Genomic DNA, 22,525 nt, shown 5'->3' on the forward strand with positions numbered 1-22,525 from the left:
AAGCACCCTCTCCAACAACTAGGTGATGGCTTGTGGGGCTGCTGTCAGGAATGCGCTCCTTTGTGTCCTGGGCTAATGACCTGCTTGGAGTTAATCTGCCTGATCAGCTGCACCTGGGGTGCAGGTATGTAACTCCCCTTTGTGCATTGCAGCTCATTGATCTGCCATGTGTTAGAAGTAAAACTGTCATTTTGGCATTGTACCCCTGCAGTATAATTCCCTACCACCAGGGGTCGCCAGGCTGTGGTTATTGAGCTGCAGTACTGGTCCTTACCACAGGTGCTGCTCTTTGTACTCTGTACTGTGCCCAGGTGCCAGGTGATAATGAATGACCAACATGGACTACACCTGGCAGCTGGCTGTTTAGTCTGTGTGAGCCCAGCACTCATTGCTGGGTTATTAATGGATCATTTTTGTAGTGTCCTGTTTTGTTGTTCCTGGTGGATTCCGGTGACGGTTTTGTTCTTGTGAGTTTCCCCCATTAATCAGGTAATTATTCTGCTATTTCTTTCTGGATTCTTTACTTCTGCCATTCACTACGTTATCATCCTGCTATTTCTTTCTGGGCCTCATTCACTAATGTATGCAACTGCGATTCTGCACGCAATTGGCCGATTGTTGCGCACTGCGCATGCTTTGCAGCGCACATGCGTGAACTAGCCATTGCGATCAGAACTGCGTTTGCAGTGACCCTTCGCAGTGTGATTAACAGAAAGTGCCATTTGTGGGTGGTGATGGGGGAGGGTCGGGGAAACGCAGGTGTCAGTGTGTTTGAATGTTGTTGTATGGGCATGCATAAATTATCCGCTGCGATGTCATACGCAGCCTGAGGCCTCATAGTGTGCGCTGACCCTGTGCGTGAGGCTGCGATGTTACCGATGGTCTCTCAGTCCTGCTAAACATGTACGTTGGGCGTCCTTATGTAGTGCTGTGTATGGCATTGCAATGGATTAGCTTACTATCGCAGTTGAACTGTGTACATAATTGTTATTGCATTCGCAGTTGCGTCCTTGCTGAATCAGGCCTCTGTTTGCCTCTGTCATTACTATTGCAGAATCCAGTAATCAGCCTCACGGAGTTCATCAGATGCCAAATACAGCTGCATTGCTTATGTACCATACTTTCCATCTGATTTTCAGGAGCCCCCTGGCCATTCTGGGAGAGTAGTAGGTAAATACAGTACATTATGCCCAATCACCAGTATTTGTGCAGTTTACAGTAAATTTGTGTTAAAATATCTTCCTATGTTTCATCATACTCTGTGACTTGTGGGTTCATAACACCATGTTTGGAATTTACCTCTGAAGTTTTTGATGTGCCTGTGTATAGTGCTGGATAGTGGCCTGGGTGATGTGCCTGTGTATAGTGCTGGATAGTGGCCTGGGTGATGTGCCTGTGTATAGTGCTGGATAGTGGCCTGGGTGATGTGCCTCTGTATAGTGCTGGATAGTGGCCTGGGTGATGTGCCTGTGTATAGTGCTGGATAGTGGCCTGGGTGATGTGCCTGTGTATGCTGCTGGATAGTGGCCTCGGTGATGTGCCTGTGTATGCTGCTGGATAGTGGCCTGGGTGATGTGCCTGTGTATAGTGCTGGATAGTGGCCTGGGTGATGTGCCTGTGTATGCTGCTGGATACTGGCCTGGGTGATGTGCCTGTGTATAGTGCTGGATACTGGCCTGGGTGATGTGCCTGTGTATAGTGCTGGATACTGGCCTGGGTGATGTGCCTGTGTATAGTGCTGGATACTGGCCTGGGTGATGTGCCTGTGTATAGTGCTGGATACTGGCCTGGGTGATGTGCCTGTGTATAGTGCTGGATACTGGCCTGGGTGATGTGCCTGTGTATAGTGCTGGATACTGGCCTGGGTGATGTGCCTGTGTATAGTGCTGGATAGTGGCCTGGGTGATGTGCCTGTGTATGGTGCTGGATACTGGCCTGGGTGATGTGCCTGTGTGTGCTGCTGGATACTGGCCTGGGTGATGTGCCTGTGTGTGCTGCTGGATACTGGCCTGGGTGATGTGCCTGTGTATAATGCTGGATAGTGGCCTGGGTGATGTGCCTGTGTATGGTGCTGGATAGTGGCCTGGGTGATGTGCCTGTGTATGGTGCTGGATAGTGGCCTGGGTGATGTGCCTGTGTATGGTGCTGGATAGTGGCCTGGGTGATGTGCCTGTGTATGGTGCTGGATAGTGGCCTGGGTGATGTGCCTGTGTATGGTGCTGGATAGTGGACTGGGTGATGTGCCTGTGTATGGTGCTGGATAGTGGCCTGGGTGATGTGCCTGTGTATGGTGCTGGATAGTGGCCTGGGTGATGTGCCTGTGTATGGTGCTGGATAGTGGCCTGGGTGATGTGCCTGTGCATGGTGCTGGATAGTGGCCTGGGTGATGTGCCTGTGTATGGTGCTGGATAGTGGCCTGGGTGATGTGCCTGTGTATGGTGCTGGATAGTGGCCTGGGTGATGTGCCGGTGTATGGTGCTGGATAGTGGCCTGGGTGATGTGCCGGTGTATGGTGCTGGATACTGGCCTGGGTGATGTGCCTGTGTATGGTGCTGGATACTGGCCTGGGTGATGTGCCTGTGTATGGTGCTGGATACTGGCCTGGGTGATGTGCCTGTGTATGGTGCTGGATACTGGCCTGGGTGATGTGCCTGTGTATGGTGCTGGATACTGGCCTGGGTGATGTACCTGTGATTAGGGGGCCGCACCACACACCCTGCACCCATTTGTTCAATACTTAGTTCTCCAGAGTCCCGCGTTGATGGTAGCAGCACTGTACAAATTACCTGGAAAATGGCTGCCTCGCCATTTCCCCGGTGACCTGTGCATGCGCAGTAGACTCTGGCATATACTAGTGCCCAAAGGCTACTACTGTGCTGAGTGTGGTGCCGGACGGAGGGGGCACTGGATGGAGACTGTACGTGCTCTCTCCTTCTCTCTTTTGCCACAACAGGCTCTCGTGTCTGTACCAGCTGTGTGTGTACCAGCGATATGTCTGTACCAGCTGTGTGTGTACCAGCGATATGTCTGTACCAGCTGTGTGTGTACCAGCGATATGTCTGTACCAGCTGTGTGTGTACCAGCGATATGTCTGTACCAGCGATGTGTCTGTACCAGCGATGTGTGTGTACCAGCGATGTGTGTGTACCAGCGATGTGTGTGTACCAGCGATGTGTGTGTACCAGCGATGTGTGTGTACCAGCGATATGTCTGTACCAGCTGTGTGTGTACCAGCGGTGTGTGTACCGGCAATATGTGTGTACCAGCGATATGTGTGTACCAGCTGTGTGTGTACCAGCGATATGTGTGTACCAGCTGTGTGTGTTCCAGCGATATGTCTGTACCAGCTGTGTGTGTACCAGCGATATGTGTGTACCAGCTGTGTGTGTACCAGCTGTGTGTGTACCAGGGATATGTCTGTACCAGCTGTGTGTGTACCAGGGATATGTCTGTACCAGCTGTGTGTGTACCAGCGATATATCTGTACCAGCTGTGTGTGTACCAGCGATATATCTGTACCAGCTGTGTGTGTACCAGCGATATATCTGTACCAGCTGTGTGTGTACCAGCTGTGTGTGTACCGGCTGTGTGTGTACCGGCTGTGTGTGTACCGGCTGTGTGTGTACCAGCGATATATCTGTACCAGCTGTGTGTGTACCAGCGATATATCTGTACCAGCTGTGTGTGTACCAACGATAAATCTGTACCAGCTGTGTGTGTACCAGCGATGTCTGTACCAGCTGTGTGTGTACCAGCTGTGTGTGTACCAGCTGTGTGTGTACCAGCTGTGTGTGTACCAGCGATATATCTGTACCAGCTGTGTGTGTACCAGCGATATATCTGTACCAGCTGTGTGTGTACCAGCGATGTCTGTACCAGCTGTGTGTGTACCAGCTGTGTGTATACCGGCGATATGTCTGTACCTGCTGTGTGTATACCGGCTATGTCTGTACCAGCAATGTGTCTGTACCAGCTGTGTGTATACCGGCGATATGTCTGTACCTGCTGTGTGTATACCGGCTATGTCTGTACCAGCGATGTGTCTGTACCTGCTGTGTGTCTGTACCTGCTGTGTGTCTGTACCTGCTGTGTGTCTGTACCTGCTGTGTGTCTGTACCTGCTGTGTGTCTGTACCTGCTGTGTGTCTGTACCTGCTGTGTGTCTGTACCTGCTGTGTGTCTGTACCTGCTGTGTGTCTGTACCAGCTGTGTGTATACCGGCGATATGTCTGTACCTGCTGTGTGTCTGTACCAGCTGTGTGTATACCGGCGGTGTGTCTGTACCAGCGATGTGTCTGTACCAGCTGTGTGTATACCGGCGGTGTGTCTGTACCAGCGATGTGTCTGTACCAGCTGTGTGTATACCGGCGATATGTCTGTACCTGCTGTGTGTCTGTACCAGCGATATGTCTGTACCAGCTGTGTGTATACCGGCGGTGTGTCTGTACCAGCTGTGTGTATACCGGCGATATGTCTGTACCAGCTGTGTGTATACCGGCGATATGTCTGTACCTGCTGTGTGTCTATACCAGCTGTGTGTATACCGGCGGTGTGTCTGTACCGGCGATGTGTCTGTACCGGCGATGTGTCTGTACCGGCGGTGTGTCTGTACCGGCGGTGTGTCTGTACCAGCTGTGTGTGTACCGGCAATATGTCTGTACCTGCTGTGTGTCTGTACCAGCGATATGTCTGTACCAGCTGTGTGTATACCGGCGGTGTGTCTGTACCAGCTGTGTGTATACCGGCGATATGTCTGTACCAGCTGTGTGTATACCGGCGATATGTCTGTACCTGCTGTGTGTCTATACCAGCTGTGTGTATACCGGCGGTGTGTCTGTACCGGCGGTGTGTCTGTACCGGCGATGTGTCTGTACCGGCGGTGTGTCTGTACCGGCGGTGTGTCTGTACCAGCTGTGTGTGTACCGGCAATATGTCTGTGAACAATGACATTCACAATGTCCTTCAGACATATCGCGCCAACTGTGTTGCACAGCTGATACCCAGTTTAGCTGCAGAAATATCTGCATTGTACTGTGTATGGGTGGTCACATGTAAATGCCTGCCAAGTAGTGACAGCAGTCCGTATGCAGAACATCTGAGTACCCATCTCTAGATCAATTTAGTATTAGTTAGACAGTTTAGCTCAGGTAGAGAAGTCTTAGATCAGTTTAGCACTGGTTAGGCATCTTAGCTCAGGTAGAGAAGCCTTAGATCAGTTTAGCATTGGTTAGGCAGCTTAGCTCAGGTAGAGAAGTCTTAGATCAGTTTAGCATTGGTTAGACAGCTTAGCTCAGGTAGAGAAGCCTTAGATCAGTTTAGCATTGGTTAGACAGCTTAGCTCAGGTAGAGAAGCCTTAGACCAGTTTAGCATTAGTTAGACAGCTTAGCTCAGGTAGAGAAGTCTTAGATCAGTTTAGCATTGGTTAGACAGCTTAGCTCAGGTAGAGAAGCCTTAGGTCAGTTTAGCATTAGTTAGACAGCTTAGCTCAGGTAGAGAAGTCTTAGATCAGTTTAGCATTGGTTAGACAGCTTAGCTCAGGTAGAGAAGCCTTAGATCAGTTTAGCATTGGTTAGACAATTTAGCTCAGGTAGAGAAGCCTTAGATCAGTTTAGCATTGGTTAGACAATTTAGCTCAGGTAGAGAAGCCTTAGATCAGTTTAGCATTAGTTAGGCAGCTTAGCTCAGGTAGAGAAGCCTTAGATCAGTTTAGCACTGGTTAGGCAGCTTAGCTCAGGTAGAGAAGTCTTAGATCAGTTTAGCATTGGTTAGGCAGCTTAGCTCAGGTAGAGAAGTCTTAGATCAGTTTAGCATTGGTTAGGCAGCTTAGCTCAGGTAGAGAAGTCTTAGATCAGTTTAGCATTGGTTAGGCAGCTTAGCTCAGGTAGAGAAGTCTTAGATCAGTTTAGCATTGGTTAGACAGCTTAGCTCAGGTAGAGAAGCCTTAGATCAGTTTAGCACTGGTTAGGCAGCTTAGCTCAGGTAGAGAAGTCTTAGATCAGTTTAGCATTGGTTAGGCAGCTTAGCTCAGGTAGAGAAGCCTTAGATCAGTTTAGCATTGGTTAGGCAGCTTAGCTCAGGTAGAGAAGTCTTAGATCAGTTTAGCATTGGTTAGACAGCTTAGCTCAGGTAGAGAAGCCTTAGATCAGTTTAGCACTGGTTAGGCAGCTTAGCTCAGGTAGAGAAGTCTTAGATCAGTTTAGCATTGGTTAGGCAGCTTAGCTCAGGTAGAGAAGCCTTAGATCAGTTTAGCATTGGTTAGGCAGCTTAGCTCAGGTAGAGAAGTCTTAAGGCCCCTATACATGGTGCAATGATAAGTTGGTAAGATGCATTGTACGATTGCCCTTGAAATTCTTCATACGATGTGGTGAAATGGTGTAAGATTGAATGTTACACTTCTATGCATCTTATCCTATGATCGTATCACATTGTACTCAAAAGATCGTAGATCTTACTGTTTTTTGCAGTAAGATCTACGATCCAACTATATGGCTGCGGGGACGCGACTCGTATACACACAGAAACAACACACGATTGATCGAAATCATGTAAAAAAAATTGCACCGTGTATGGGCTGCTTTAGATCAGTTTAGCTTTAGTTAGACAGCTTAGCTCAGGTAAAGAAGTCAGATCAGAGTAGCTTTGGTTACACATTGGAACTGATGTTAATTAATTGAAGTACTGCATCATTTCAAGACCGATGATGAATTGAAGTACTGGATCAGTTTGAGACCGATGTTTGCATATATCGTCTGGGACCGATGGTTGTAGTCAGGGCCAGATTAACAATGGGGCGGCTGGAGCTCCAGCTCCAGGCCTCCACATAAAAATAGGCCCATCATCATGACAAAATGATGACCAGCCACCAACTAGCCACACAATTGGCCAAAAATTAGGAGTATTCATATTTTATTTCTGTTTTTCTCTACATATTTAGGGAGACATTGGGGCTGATAGTGTAAGGGGTGCACACGCCCACACGGCACTGGCCACGCCCACACTGCACTGGCCACACCCACACAGCACTGGTCACAGCTCCTTCCCTTCGGTATAGGCCCTTGAACATCTTCAGCCCCAGGCCCATGTGGCCCTTAATCCGTCCCTGGTTGTAGTTAGGAACAAATCTCAGTGGATAACCCAAACTGGAGCACAGATGGAATGGAGACTTGCAACCAAACGTGGAACTGTTCAGATGGAGTACCTGGGAGTTCAGCAGAAGCAACATTGTACTGGCAATAGAGGCCAGAAAGGATATGGAATTTATAGGGGTGGATCCCCAGGGATTGGATGCTGCGATCAGCTGGTCTGAGAGCAGCACTTGAGTGGTGGAGAAAAGTCAGGTGACTGAATCCAACATGGCTGCACCCATAATGAGTTTTGGAGGGAACTCTGGTGTGCAGCGCTAGCATGCTGACTAAACACACACAGCACAGAGCAGGAATAGTGTGGACAGACCTCATAGCCAGCTGAATGCGATGTGCAGCTCAGGTGAACATCTGCGTCATCTGGGCGATGAAAATATAATCGGGAAGTTTTTCCGTGGGCTTATAGCTAAGAAAAACTTGTTAAAGCAAAACACCTACCACAACCTGAGAAAGAAATTGCATCTCTTGATCTCTAAGGAGGGATACAGTGGGGAAATCTCCCAGGTGAAGACTTGGATGAAGGAGTTTCAGTACAACTGACTTTAATCCTTGGTTCTAGAGAGGGATTATAGAACATATCACTCACCGGATCCTTAACAGAGCTGTAGGAGGTTAGTTGATGCCAAAGAGATTAAGGGACTGATGGACAGACAGGGTGATCTTCATATTGATTAGAAGTAGGGGTGTGTAGACTCTGATTAGTTAATAATTTTCCCGCCAAAAATCGGGTCTCAAAGAGGCAAAACGTCATCTTACATGGACAAACATCATCATTCCTTGACAAAAGTCCATGAAAGATGACGTTTTGCCTCTTTGAGATCCGATTTTTGGCGGGAAAAATCTGAACTAATCCGAGCCTGCACATCCCTAATTAGAAGGGCGTTCTGTATGTGGTTGGGACCTATTCAGATCTTTTATTTGAGCATCCACTCATCAGGGAGAGGATGGAGGAATTTCTGAAGGAGACACCAGGTTTGGGTTCTCAGGCTGCCTCTTTTGAATCTTTGGAGAGGGATATAACAGCGGAAAAAGTTAGGAAAGTGATGGAGGGTTTAAACCCCCCAAAAATCTCCAGGACCAGATGGTTTAACGTCTTAGGTTTAGAAGACTTTTTCAGACCTCCTAATTCATCACCTAGTGTAAGTGTTTAATGAGAGCCTGGATGAGGAAGTTCTCCCTCCTTTCATGAGGTTATCTGCCCTTATGTTACTGTCCAAGGGAAAGGATCAGTCTTGTATTGAGAACTGGCGCCCCCTATAGCCCTTTTTAATACAGACAGGAAGATTTTGGCAAAGTCCTGTTTAATAGGCTATTGGTGTTTTCTGAGCTGTTGCTTTCCCCCTCTCAGCACTGTATGGTGAAGGGTTGTAGCACGTTTAGTGGTGTCCGGGAGGCCATTGAGTGGTGCAGGGCTGAGAATTTGGGAAAGTCTTTACTGGCATTGGATCAATCTAAGGCCTTTCATAGGGTAAACCATGAGTACCTTTGGGCCCTACTAGAAAGGTATGGTCTTCCAGTGCGGGTGGTGAATTGGCTGCAGGCTATAGTCACAAGTCCAGCTTTGGGTTTCTTCTATTCTTTCACTCCCCTGTAGATTTTGAAGTAATTATTATTTTTGACGGGAAGGTTTGCATAAATCTACCTATAGGTGTAAAGATGCCTATCCATTAGGCAACCTGAAAGTCTGAACATCTAGTGTTCAGACCTTCAGGTCGCTGAGGTGCGGTGCCCACACTGAATGGCGTTCACTGAACAACCTCCTATCTCTGAACATGCCGAACCTAATGAGCGTTGTCAGGTTGATGCCTGATGGGCATGTTCAGTAGACAGTTGAGGATGGCAAGGAACCAGTGTGCACACGCATCGCTGGTCCTTGCCGACTATCCATTACCCGACTTTGTAAACAATGCGGATTGTTCACAAAGTCGGATAATGGATAGGCCCCTTTAGATAGTGTTGATGGGTAGACATACTGTAGGTTGTGTAGTTTAAATCACACAATAGGAAATAACTATCTGGTTAGTTTCTTTATACCTAGGGTGCGAATTAAATCTTTGCTTAGTTTTCACTTGTGGGGGGATGGTATTAAGTATTAGGCCAGGAAGAGGGATGATATGAAGTAATATTACATAGGTTTTCTATGAAGTTTCTTTGGTTTTATTTATTTAAAATTTTATGTATTTATTATTATATTTGTTGCAAGTTTTTAATAAAAATGAAGTATATGCTCTATTTCTACCTAATTACCCCCTCCCCTCTATTTCTACCTGATTACCCCCGTCCCCTTTATTCTACCTGATTACCCCCCCTCCCCTGTATTCTACCTGAGTACCCCCCCTCCCCTGTATTCTACCTGATTACCCCCCTCCCCTGTATTCTACCTGATTACCCCCCTCCCCTCTATTCTACCTGATTACCCCCCTCCCCTCTATTCTACCTGATTACCCCCCTCCCCTCTATTCTACCTGATTACCCCCCCTCCCCTGTATTCTACCTGAGTACCCCCTCCCCTGTATTCTATCCACGCCCATACTTTCAGGATCAGATAATGCCCATAACCTCCCTATAGAGAACTTGGCACCTGGAATTAATTCATTAGTCCCTGTGAGGTGACAAAATATCCACTTTATGTTTGGAAAAAACTATCAGATAAGTCCTGATATTGAGGATGAAACTTTCGGGCACCGGCTGCAGATGGGAACTGGTACAGACAGCTATCAGCACATTTACATTGGATTATTTCACCAGTATAATGACCTCACCTCTTCTCGGGCATCTACTGGTAATTGTTCCTGTATTCAGGTCCCTTCCTCGTGACTTCAGGTGTTGTGAGATGGTATAAAGTGACTGGAAATGAAAGTTATTGATGTTAATAATATAATACTATAGGAACAAAAACGGGTCCAAGTTACATGATTTTAGCTGTTTTTATCACTTTTTACAGAAATCCAAAACGGTTACCAAACCAAAATACGTGAGGGTAGCTTTGCCAAAACACGAAGATTTAGGACCAAAACATGGGAGGGTCTGTGCTCATCTCTACTTAGAAGTCCAATAATCGACTGATCTGCATCTTTGTACGCAGCCAATTCATCCTTACCGACATTCTGGCAGCCCCCTCTGGAAGTAGGCAGAGCGTGCCGGCGCGATTATGTCATCATGGCCCCGCCCTCTCTTTATAATGCCGACATTACCGGTATTATAAAGCATGGGGCGGCGCTATGATTATGTGATTCTGCAAGGACCGCCCACTTTGTACAAATTTACAGTTGTGATGACATTTGTGTCCATCTCTGATACAGGCTGTATATAGCTTTCCTCCAGAATGTCAGCCTGCGAGCTGGGTACCTTACTGCCTTGTCTGTCTGCTAGTTCTGTGTTACTGTGTCTGTTCCCTCTGGTGCCACAGAGTATACCAGGCTTCATAATACATGATAATATAATCAGAATAATACAGAATGTCAGCCTGCAAGCTGGGTACCTTACTGCCTTGTCTGTCTGCTTGTTCTGTGTTACTGTGTCTGTTCCCTCTGGTGCTACAGAGTATACCAGGCTTCATAATACATGATAATATAATCAGAATAATACAGAATGTCAGCCTACGAGCTGGGTACCTTACTGCCTAGACTGTCTGCTAGTTCTGTGTTACTGTGTCTGTTCCCTATGGTGCTACAGAGTATACCAGGCTTCATAATACATAATAATATAATCAGAATAATAAAGAATGTCAGCCTGCGAGCTGGATACCTTACTGCCTTGTCTATCTGCTAGTTCTGTGTTACTGTGTCTGTTCCCTCTGGTAAGGTGCTACAGAGTATAACAGGCTTCATAATACCTGATGATGATAATCAGAATAATATAGAATGTCAGCCTACGAGCTGGATACCTTTCTGCCTTGTCTGTCTCCTAGTTCTGTGTTACTGTGTCTGTTCCCTATAGTAAAGTGCTACACAGTATACCAGGCTTCATAATACATGATAATATAATCAGAATAATACAGTATGTCAGCCTGTGAGCTGGGTACCTTACTGCCTTGTCTCTCTGCTAGTTCTGTGTTACTGTGTCTGTTCCCTCTGGTGCTACAGAGTATACCAGGCTTCATAATACATGATAATATAACCAGAATAATACAGAATGTGAGCTGGGTAACTTACTGCCCTGTCTGTCTGCTAGTTCTGTGTTACTGTGTCTGTTCCCTCTGGTGCTACAGAGTATACCAGGCTTCATAATACATGATAATATAATCAGAATAATACAGTGTCAGCCTGTGAGCTGGGTACCTTACTGCCTTGTCTCTCTGCTAGTTCTGTGTTACTGTGTCTGTTCCCTATGGTGCTACAGAGTATACCAGGCTTCATAATACATGATAATATAATCAAAATAATACAGAATGTCAGCCTGTGAGCTGGGTACCTTACTGCCTTGTCTGTCTGCTAGTTCTGTGTTGATGTGTCTTTTCCCTATGGGGCTACAGAGTATACCAGGATTCATAATACATTATACTATAATCAGAATAATACAGAATGTCAGCCTGTGAGCTGGGTACCTTACTGCCTTGTCTGGTTGCTAGTTCTGTGTTACTGTGTCTGTTCCCTATGGTACTACAGAGTATACCAGACTTAATAATACATGATACTATAATCAGAAGAATACAGTATGTCAGCTTGTGAGCTGGATACCTTACTGCCTTGTCTCTCTGCTTCTTCTATGTTACTGTGTCTGTTCACTATGGTGCTACAGAGTATACCGGGCTTCATAATACATGATAATATAATCAGAATAATACAGAATGTCAGCCTGTGAGCTGGATACCTTTCTGCCATGTCTGTCTCCTAGTTCTGTGTTACTGTGTCTGTTCCCTCTGGTAAAGTGCTACAGAGTATACCAGGCTTCATAATACATGATAATATAATCAGAATAATACAGAATGTCAGCCTGTGAGCTGGGTACCTTACTGCCTTGTCTGTCTGCTAGTTCTGTGTTACTGTGTCTGTTCCCTATTGTGCTACAGAGTATACCAGGCTTCATAATACATGATAATATAATCAGAATAATACAGAATGTGAGCTGGGTACCTTACTGCCTTGTCTGTCTGCTAGTTCTGTGTTACTGTGTCTGTTCCCTCTGGTGCTACAGAGTATACCAGGCTTCATAATACATGATAATATAATCACAATAATACAGAATGTCTGCCTGTGAGCTGGGTACCTATTGCCTTGTCTGTCTGCTAGTTCTGTGTTACTGTGTCTGTTCCCTATGGTGCTATAGAGTATACCAGGCTTCATAATACATGATAATATAATCAGAATAATACAGAATGTGAGCTGGGTACCTTACTGCCTTGTCTGTCTGCTAGTTCTGTGTTACTGTGTCTGTTCCCTCTGGTGCTACAGAGTATACCAGGCTTCATAATACATGATAATATAATCACAATAATACAGAATGTCTGCCTGTGAGCTGGGTACCTATTGCCTTGTCTGTCTGCTAGTTCTGTGTTACTGTGTCTGTTCCCTATGGTGCTATAGAGTATACCAGGCTTCATAATACATGATAATATAATCAGAATAATACAGAATGTCAGCCTGTGAGCTGGATACCTTACTGCCTTGTTTGTCTGCTAGTTCTGTGTTACTGTGTCTGTTCCCTCTGGTAAAGTGCTACAGAGTATACCAGGCTTCATAATACCTGATGATGATAATCAAAATAATACAGAATGTCAGCCTACGAGCTGTGTACCTTAATGCCTTGTCTGTCTGCTAGTTCTGTGTTACTGTGTCTGTTCCCTCTGGTGCTACAGAGTATACCAGGCTTCATAATACATGATAATATAATCAGAATAATACAGAATGTCAGCCTGTGAGCTGGGTACCTTACTGCCTTGTCTGTCTGCTAGTTCTGTGTTACTGTGTCTGTTCCCTATTGTGCTACAGAGTATACCAGGCTTCATAATACATGATAATATAATCAGAATAATACAGAATGTGAGCTGGGTACCTTACTGCCTTGTCTGTCTGCTAGTTCTGTGTTACTGTGTCTGTTCCCTATGGTGCTACAGAGTATACCAGGCTTCATAATACATGATAATATAATCAAAATAATACAGAATGTCTGCCTGTGAGCTGGGTACCTATTGCCTTGTTTGTCTGCTAGTTCTGTGTTACTGTGTCTGTTCCCTCTGGTAAAGTGCTACAGAGTATACCAGGCTTCATAATACATGATCATATAATCAGAATAATACAGAATGTCAGCCTACGAGCTGGGTACCTTACTAACTTGACTGTCTGCTAGTTCTGTGTTACTGTGTCTGTTCCCTATGGTGCTACAGAGTATACCAGGCTTCATAATACATGATAATATAATCAGAATAATACAGAATGTCAGCCTGTGAGCTGGGTACCTTGCTGTCTTGTCTGTCTCCTAGTTCTGTGTTACTGTGTCTGTTCCCTCTGGTAAAGTGCTAGAGAGTATACCAGGCTTCATAATACATGATGATGATAATCAAAATAATACAGAATGTCAGCCTACGAGCTGGGTACCTTACTGCCTAGACTGTCTGCTAGTTCTGTGTTACTGTGTCTGTTCCCTATGGTGCTACAGAGTATACCAGGCTTCATAATACATAATAATATAATCAGAATAATAAAGAATGTCAGCCTGCGAGCTGGATACCTTACTGCCTTGTCTATCTGCTAGTTCTGTGTTACTGTGTCTGTTCCCTCTGGTAAGGTGCTACAGAGTATAACAGGCTTCATAATACCTGATGATGATAATCAGAATAATATAGAATGTCAGCCTACGAGCTGGATACCTTTCTGCCTTGTCTGTCTCCTAGTTCTGTGTTACTGTGTCTGTTCCCTATAGTAAAGTGCTACACAGTATACCAGGCTTCATAATACATGATAATATAATCAGAATAATACAGTATGTCAGCCTGTGAGCTGGGTACCTTACTGCCTTGTCTCTCTGCTAGTTCTGTGTTACTGTGTCTGTTCCCTCTGGTGCTACAGAGTATACCAGGCTTCATAATACATGATAATATAACCAGAATAATACAGAATGTGAGCTGGGTAACTTACTGCCCTGTCTGTCTGCTAGTTCTGTGTTACTGTGTCTGTTCCCTCTGGTGCTACAGAGTATACCAGGCTTCATAATACATGATAATATAATCAGAATAATACAGTGTCAGCCTGTGAGCTGGGTACCTTACTGCCTTGTCTCTCTGCTAGTTCTGTGTTACTGTGTCTGTTCCCTATGGTGCTACAGAGTATACCAGGCTTCATAATACATGATAATATAATCAAAATAATACAGAATGTCAGCCTGTGAGCTGGGTACCTTACTGCCTTGTCTGTCTGCTAGTTCTGTGTTGATGTGTCTTTTCCCTATGGGGCTACAGAGTATACCAGGATTCATAATACATTATACTATAATCAGAATAATACAGAATGTCAGCCTGTGAGCTGGGTACCTTACTGCCTTGTCTGGTTGCTAGTTCTGTGTTACTGTGTCTGTTCCCTATGGTACTACAGAGTATACCAGACTTAATAATACATGATACTATAATCAGAAGAATACAGTATGTCAGCTTGTGAGCTGGATACCTTACTGCCTTGTCTCTCTGCTTCTTCTATGTTACTGTGTCTGTTCACTATGGTGCTACAGAGTATACCGGGCTTCATAATACATGATAATATAATCAGAATAATACAGAATGTCAGCCTGTGAGCTGGATACCTTTCTGCCATGTCTGTCTCCTAGTTCTGTGTTACTGTGTCTGTTCCCTCTGGTAAAGTGCTACAGAGTATACCAGGCTTCATAATACATGATAATATAATCAGAATAATACAGAATGTCAGCCTGTGAGCTGGGTACCTTACTGCCTTGTCTGTCTGCTAGTTCTGTGTTACTGTGTCTGTTCCCTATTGTGCTACAGAGTATACCAGGCTTCATAATACATGATAATATAATCAGAATAATACAGAATGTGAGCTGGGTACCTTACTGCCTTGTCTGTCTGCTAGTTCTGTGTTACTGTGTCTGTTCCCTCTGGTGCTACAGAGTATACCAGGCTTCATAATACATGATAATATAATCACAATAATACAGAATGTCTGCCTGTGAGCTGGGTACCTATTGCCTTGTCTGTCTGCTAGTTCTGTGTTACTGTGTCTGTTCCCTATGGTGCTATAGAGTATACCAGGCTTCATAATACATGATAATATAATCAGAATAATACAGAATGTGAGCTGGGTACCTTACTGCCTTGTCTGTCTGCTAGTTCTGTGTTACTGTGTCTGTTCCCTCTGGTGCTACAGAGTATACCAGGCTTCATAATACATGATAATATAATCACAATAATACAGAATGTCTGCCTGTGAGCTGGGTACCTATTGCCTTGTCTGTCTGCTAGTTCTGTGTTACTGTGTCTGTTCCCTATGGTGCTATAGAGTATACCAGGCTTCATAATACATGATAATATAATCAGAATAATACAGAATGTCAGCCTGTGAGCTGGATACCTTACTGCCTTGTTTGTCTGCTAGTTCTGTGTTACTGTGTCTGTTCCCTCTGGTAAAGTGCTACAGAGTATACCAGGCTTCATAATACCTGATGATGATAATCAAAATAATACAGAATGTCAGCCTACGAGCTGTGTACCTTAATGCCTTGTCTGTCTGCTAGTTCTGTGTTACTGTGTCTGTTCCCTCTGGTGCTACAGAGTATACCAGGCTTCATAATACATGATAATATAATCAGAATAATACAGAATGTCAGCCTGTGAGCTGGGTACCTTACTGCCTTGTCTGTCTGCTAGTTCTGTGTTACTGTGTCTGTTCCCTATTGTGCTACAGAGTATACCAGGCTTCATAATACATGATAATATAATCAGAATAATACAGAATGTGAGCTGGGTACCTTACTGCCTTGTCTGTCTGCTAGTTCTGTGTTACTGTGTCTGTTCCCTATGGTGCTACAGAGTATACCAGGCTTCATAATACATGATAATATAATCAAAATAATACAGAATGTCTGCCTGTGAGCTGGGTACCTATTGCCTTGTTTGTCTGCTAGTTCTGTGTTACTGTGTCTGTTCCCTCTGGTAAAGTGCTACAGAGTATACCAGGCTTCATAATACATGATCATATAATCAGAATAATACAGAATGTCAGCCTACGAGCTGGGTACCTTACTAACTTGACTGTCTGCTAGTTCTGTGTTACTGTGTCTGTTCCCTATGGTGCTACAGAGTATACCAGGCTTCATAATACATGATAATATAATCAGAATAATACAGAATGTCAGCCTGTGAGCTGGGTACCTTGCTGTCTTGTCTGTCTCCTAGTTCTGTGTTACTGTGTCTGTTCCCTCTGGTAAAGTGCTAGAGAGTATACCAGGCTTCATAATACATGATGATGATAATCAAAATAATACAGAATGTCAGCCTACGAGCTGTGTACCTTACTGCCTTGTCTGTCTGCTAGTTCTGTGTTACTGTGTCTGTTCCCTCTGGTGCTACAGAGTATACCAGGCTTCATAATACATGATAATATAATCAGAATAATACAGAATGTGAGCTGGGTACCTTACTGCCTTGTCTGTCTGCTAGTTCTGTGTTACTGTGCCTGTTCCCTCTGGTGCTACAGAGTATACCAGGCTTCATAATACATGATAATATAATCAGAATAATACAGAATGTGAGCTGGGTACCTTACTGCCTTGTCTGTCTGCTTGTTCTGTGTTACTGTGTCTGTTCCCTCTGGTGCTACAGAGTATACCAGGCTTCATAATACATGATAATATAATCAGAATAATACAGAATGTCAGCCTACGAGCTGGGTACCTTACTGCCTAGACTGTCTGCTAGTTCTGTGTTACTGTGTCTGTTCCCTATGGTGCTACAGAGTATACCAGGCTTCATAATACATGATAATATAATCAGAATAATACAGATTGTCAGCCTGTGAGCTGGGTACCTAACTGCCTTTTCTCTCTGCTTCTTCTGTGTTACTGTGTCTGTTCCCTATAGTAAAGTGCTACAGAGTATACCAGGCTTCATAATACATAATAATATAATCAGAATAATAAAGAATGTCAGCCTGCGAGCTGGATACCTTACTGCCTTGTCTATCTGCTAGTTCTGTGTTACTGTGTCTGTTCCCTCTGGTAAGGTGCTACAGAGTATAACAGGCTTCATAATACCTGATGATGATAATCAGAATAATATAGAATGTCAGCCTACGAGCTGGATACCTTTCTGCCTTGTCTGTCTCCTAGTTCTGTGTTACTGTGTCTGTTCCCTATAGTAAAGTGCTACACAGTATACCAGGCTTCATAATACATGATAATATAATCAGAATAATACAGTATGTCAGCCTGTGAGCTGGGTACCTTACTGCCTTGTCTCTCTGCTAGTTCTGTGTTACTGTGTCTGTTCCCTCTGGTGCTACAGAGTATACCAGGCTTCATAATACATGATAATATAACCAGAATAATACAGAATGTGAGCTGGGTAACTTACTGCCCTGTCTGTCTGCTAGTTCTGTGTTACTGTGTCTGTTCCCTCTGGTGCTACAGAGTATACCAGGCTTCATAATACATGATAATATAATCAGAATAATACAGTGTCAGCCTGTGAGCTGGGTACCTTACTGCCTTGTCTCTCTGCTAGTTCTGTGTTACTGTGTCTGTTCCCTATGGTGCTACAGAGTATACCAGGCTTCATAATACATGATAATATAATCAAAATAATACAGAATGTCAGCCTGTGAGCTGGGTACCTTACTGCCTTGTCTGTCTGCTAGTTCTGTGTTGATGTGTCTTTTCCCTATGGGGCTACAGAGTATACCAGGATTCATAATACATTATACTATAATCAGAATAATACAGAATGTCAGCCTGTGAGCTGGGTACCTTACTGCCTTGTCTGGTTGCTAGTTCTGTGTTACTGTGTCTGTTCCCTATGGTACTACAGAGTATACCAGACTTAATAATACATGATACTATAATCAGAAGAATACAGTATGTCAGCTTGTGAGCTGGATACCTTACTGCCTTGTCTCTCTGCTTCTTCTATGTTACTGTGTCTGTTCACTATGGTGCTACAGAGTATACCGGGCTTCATAATACATGATAATATAATCAGAATAATACAGAATGTCAGCCTGTGAGCTGGATACCTTTCTGCCATGTCTGTCTCCTAGTTCTGTGTTACTGTGTCTGTTCCCTCTGGTAAAGTGCTACAGAGTATACCAGGCTTCATAATACTTGATAATATAATCAGAATAATACAGAATGTCAGCCTGTGAGCTGGGTACCTTACTGCCTTGTCTGTCTGCTAGTTCTGTGTTACTGTGTCTGTTCCCTATTGTGCTACAGAGTATACCAGGCTTCATAATACATGATAATATAATCAGAATAATACAGAATGTGAGCTGGGTACCTTACTGCCTTGTCTGTCTGCTAGTTCTGTGTTACTGTGTCTGTTCCCTCTGGTGCTACAGAGTATACCAGGCTTCATAATACATGATAATATAATCACAATAATACAGAATGTCTGCCTGTGAGCTGGGTACCTATTGCCTTGTCTGTCTGCTAGTTCTGTGTTACTGTGTCTGTTCCCTATGGTGCTATAGAGTATACCAGGCTTCATAATACATGATAATATAATCAGAATAATACAGAATGTGAGCTGGGTACCTTACTGCCTTGTCTGTCTGCTAGTTCTGTGTTACTGTGTCTGTTCCCTCTGGTGCTACAGAGTATACCAGGCTTCATAATACATGATAATATAATCACAATAATACAGAATGTCTGCCTGTGAGCTGGGTACCTATTGCCTTGTCTGTCTGCTAGTTCTGTGTTACTGTGTCTGTTCCCTATGGTGCTATAGAGTATACCAGGCTTCATAATACATGATAATATAATCAGAATAATACAGAATGTCAGCCTGTGAGCTGGATACCTTACTGCCTTGTTTGTCTGCTAGTTCTGTGTTACTGTGTCTGTTCCCTCTGGTAAAGTGCTACAGAGTATACCAGGCTTCATAATACCTGATGATGATAATCAAAATAATACAGAATGTCAGCCTACGAGCTGTGTACCTTAATGCCTTGTCTGTCTGCTAGTTCTGTGTTACTGTGTCTGTTCCCTCTGGTGCTACAGAGTATACCAGGCTTCATAATACATGATAATATAATCAGAATAATACAGAATGTCAGCCTGTGAGCTGGGTACCTTACTGCCTTGTCTGTCTGCTAGTTCTGTGTTACTGTGTCTGTTCCCTATTGTGCTACAGAGTATACCAGGCTTCATAATACATGATAATATAATCAGAATAATACAGAATGTGAGCTGGGTACCTTACTGCCTTGTCTGTCTGCTAGTTCTGTGTTACTGTGTCTGTTCCCTATGGTGCTACAGAGTATACCAGGCTTCATAATACATGATAATATAATCAAAATAATACAGAATGTCTGCCTGTGAGCTGGGTACCTATTGCCTTGTTTGTCTGCTAGTTCTGTGTTACTGTGTCTGTTCCCTCTGGTAAAGTGCTACAGAGTATACCAGGCTTCATAATACATGATCATATAATCAGAATAATACAGAATGTCAGCCTACGAGCTGGGTACCTTACTAACTTGACTGTCTGCTAGTTCTGTGTTACTGTGTCTGTTCCCTATGGTGCTACAGAGTATACCAGGCTTCATAATACATGATAATATAATCAGAATAATACAGAATGTCAGCCTGTGAGCTGGGTACCTTGCTGTCTTGTCTGTCTCCTAGTTCTGTGTTACTGTGTCTGTTCCCTCTGGTAAAGTGCTAGAGAGTATACCAGGCTTCATAATACATGATGATGATAATCAAAATAATACAGAATGTCAGCCTACGAGCTGTGTACCTTACTGCCTTGTCTGTCTGCTAGTTCTGTGTTACTGTGTCTGTTCCCTCTGGTGCTACAGAGTATACCAGGCTTCATAATACATGATAATATAATCAGAATAATACAGAATGTGAGCTGGGTACCTTACTGCCTTGTCTGTCTGCTAGTTCTGTGTTACTGTGCCTGTTCCCTCTGGTGCTACAGAGTATACCAGGCTTCATAATACATGATAATATAATCAGAATAATACAGAATGTGAGCTGGGTACCTTACTGCCTTGTCTGTCTGCTAGTTCTGTGTTACTGTGCCTGTTCCCTCTGGTGCTACAGAGTATACCAGGCTTTATAATACATGATAATATAATCAGAATAATACAGAATGTCAGCCTGTGAGCTGGATACCTTACTGCCTTGTCTGTCTGCTAGTTCTGTGTTACTGTGTCTGTTCCCTCTGGTGCTACAGAGTATAACAGACTTCATAATGCATGATAATATAATCAGAATAATACAGAATGTCAGCCTGTGAGCTGGATACCTTACTACCTTGTCTCTCTGCTTCTTCTGTGTTACTGTGTCTGTTCCCTATAGTAAAGTGCTACAGAGTATACCAGGCTTCATAATACATTATAATATAATCAGAATAATACAGAATGTCAGCCTGTGAGCTGGATACCTTACTGCCTTGTCTGTCTGCTAGTTCTGTGTTACTGTGTCTGTTCCCTCTGGTGCTACAGAGTATACCAGGCTTCATAATATATGATGATGATAATAATAATAATCATAATAAAACCTAATGTAGGAATATGTAGTGACCATTACTAGTTGTACCTGGTAATTGCAAGAAAAGTTCTGATATATATAAAATGTATATTTATTTTACTATTACAGTGGAAATAATTACACATTTCAATATTCTTTAATCCTATACCTAATATGTTGTATTTTGAAAATATGAGAGCAACAAAGTCCTTTATCTAGACCACAGGTTCTCAAACCCGGTCCTCAGGACCCCAAACAGTGCATGTTTTCCAGGTCTCCTCACAGAGTCACCAGTGAAATAATTAACTCCACTTTTGGATCTTTTAAAATGTGTCAGTGAGTAATGAATACACCTGTGCACCTGCTGGGTGACCTGGAAAACGTGAACTGTGTGGGGTCCCGAAGACCGAGTTTGAGAACCTCTGCTCTAGAGCACCAGACACAATTTTATTATATACATAAAGATAGACTTTAAGAGCATTGATCTAGGCAGGAGAAGCCTGAGGACCTATTTACTAAACCCTAACGCTAATTACCAAATTTAGCAGTGTTGTAGTAATCTTCCAGTTCAGGCAGAAAGCTCTACACTTCTCCTCACCTGGGCCAGAAGATCAGAGACTAATCCAGAGGCGTCCGCTGTCAGGGCTGGGGCTGGCGTGGCTCCTGCAGAGAGAGCACAAGCAGGTAACACCTATAAAAGTTACATATTTCTAACCTCTAAACTACCAGGAAACCAACCACTCTCCCAGAACCTTATTAATATGTAGCTAAAGGTAAAGAATGACTTTACTATAAGGACTTGTGACCTCTGCTAAGAGATAAACAAGTCAGGATGTAGAGGTGTTTGTAATGCATTGTATAAGGTATAATAACTTATCTGACCTAATTTATATTCTATGTAACTGCAACACACCCACAGCTTCAGTCTTACACGCACTCATTCTGTGCCGACACCCACAGCTTCAGTGTTACATGCACTCATTCTGTGCCGACACCTGCAGCCTCAGTCTTACACGCACTCATTCTGTGCCGACACCCACAGCTTCAGTCTTACATGCACTCATTCTGTGCCAACACCCGCAGCCTCAGGGTTACACACACTCATTCTGTGCTGACACCCGCAGCCTCAGGGTTACATGCACTCATTCTGTGCCGACACCCGCAGCCTCAGGGTTACATGCACTCATTCTGTGCCGACACCCGCAGCCTCAGGGTTACATGCACTCATTCTGTGCCGACACCCGCAGCCTCAGGGTTACACGTTTTCATTCTGTGCCGACACCCGCAGCCTCAGGGTTACACGCACTCCTTCTGTGCCGACACCCGCAGCCTCAGGGTTACACGCACTCATTCTGTGCCGACACCTGCAGCCTCAGGGTTACACGCACTCATTCTGTGCCGACAGCCGCAGCCTCAGGGTTACACGCACTCATTCTGTGCCGACAGCCGCAGCCTCAGGGTTACACGCACTCATTCTGTGCCGACAGCCGCAGCCTCAGGGTTATACGCACTCATTCTGTGCCGACACCCGCAGCCTCAGGGTTACACGCACTCATTCTGTGCCAACACCCGCAGCCTCAGGGTTACACGCACTCATTCTGTGCCGACAGCCGCAGCCTCAGGGTTACACGCACTCATTCTGTGCCGACACCCGCAGCCTCAGGGTTACACGCACTCATTCTGTGCCGACACCCGCAGCCTCAGTCTTACACGCACTCCTTCTGTGCCGACACCCGCAGCCT

General features: G+C 44.4%; 1 protein-coding gene across 3 annotated transcripts in view; it reads left to right on the forward strand.

Annotated features, from left to right (window-relative positions):
• Positions 1–350: 350 nt before the first annotated feature.
• LOC148453761 (RNA-binding protein Nova-2-like) overlaps positions 351–22,525 on the forward strand; it is a 108,610-nt gene continuing 86,435 nt past the window's right edge. For 2 of the 3 annotated variants that reach the window (XM_088461759.1, XM_088461761.1), the window contains exons 1-2: positions 351–489; positions 1,055–1,170. The gene's annotated coding sequence lies outside the window, so the exon portion shown is untranslated. Of the gene's footprint in view, positions 490–1,054; positions 1,171–21,386; positions 21,468–22,525 lie in introns of those variants that run through there. The other variant, XM_088461760.1, reaches the window with a different exon arrangement.

The sequence above is a fragment of the Taudactylus pleione genome, unplaced genomic scaffold (assembly GCF_031769625.1).
Source record: "Taudactylus pleione unplaced genomic scaffold, aTauple2 ptg001092l, whole genome shotgun sequence".
In the NCBI taxonomy this organism is placed as follows: domain Eukaryota; kingdom Metazoa; phylum Chordata; class Amphibia; order Anura; family Myobatrachidae; genus Taudactylus; species Taudactylus pleione.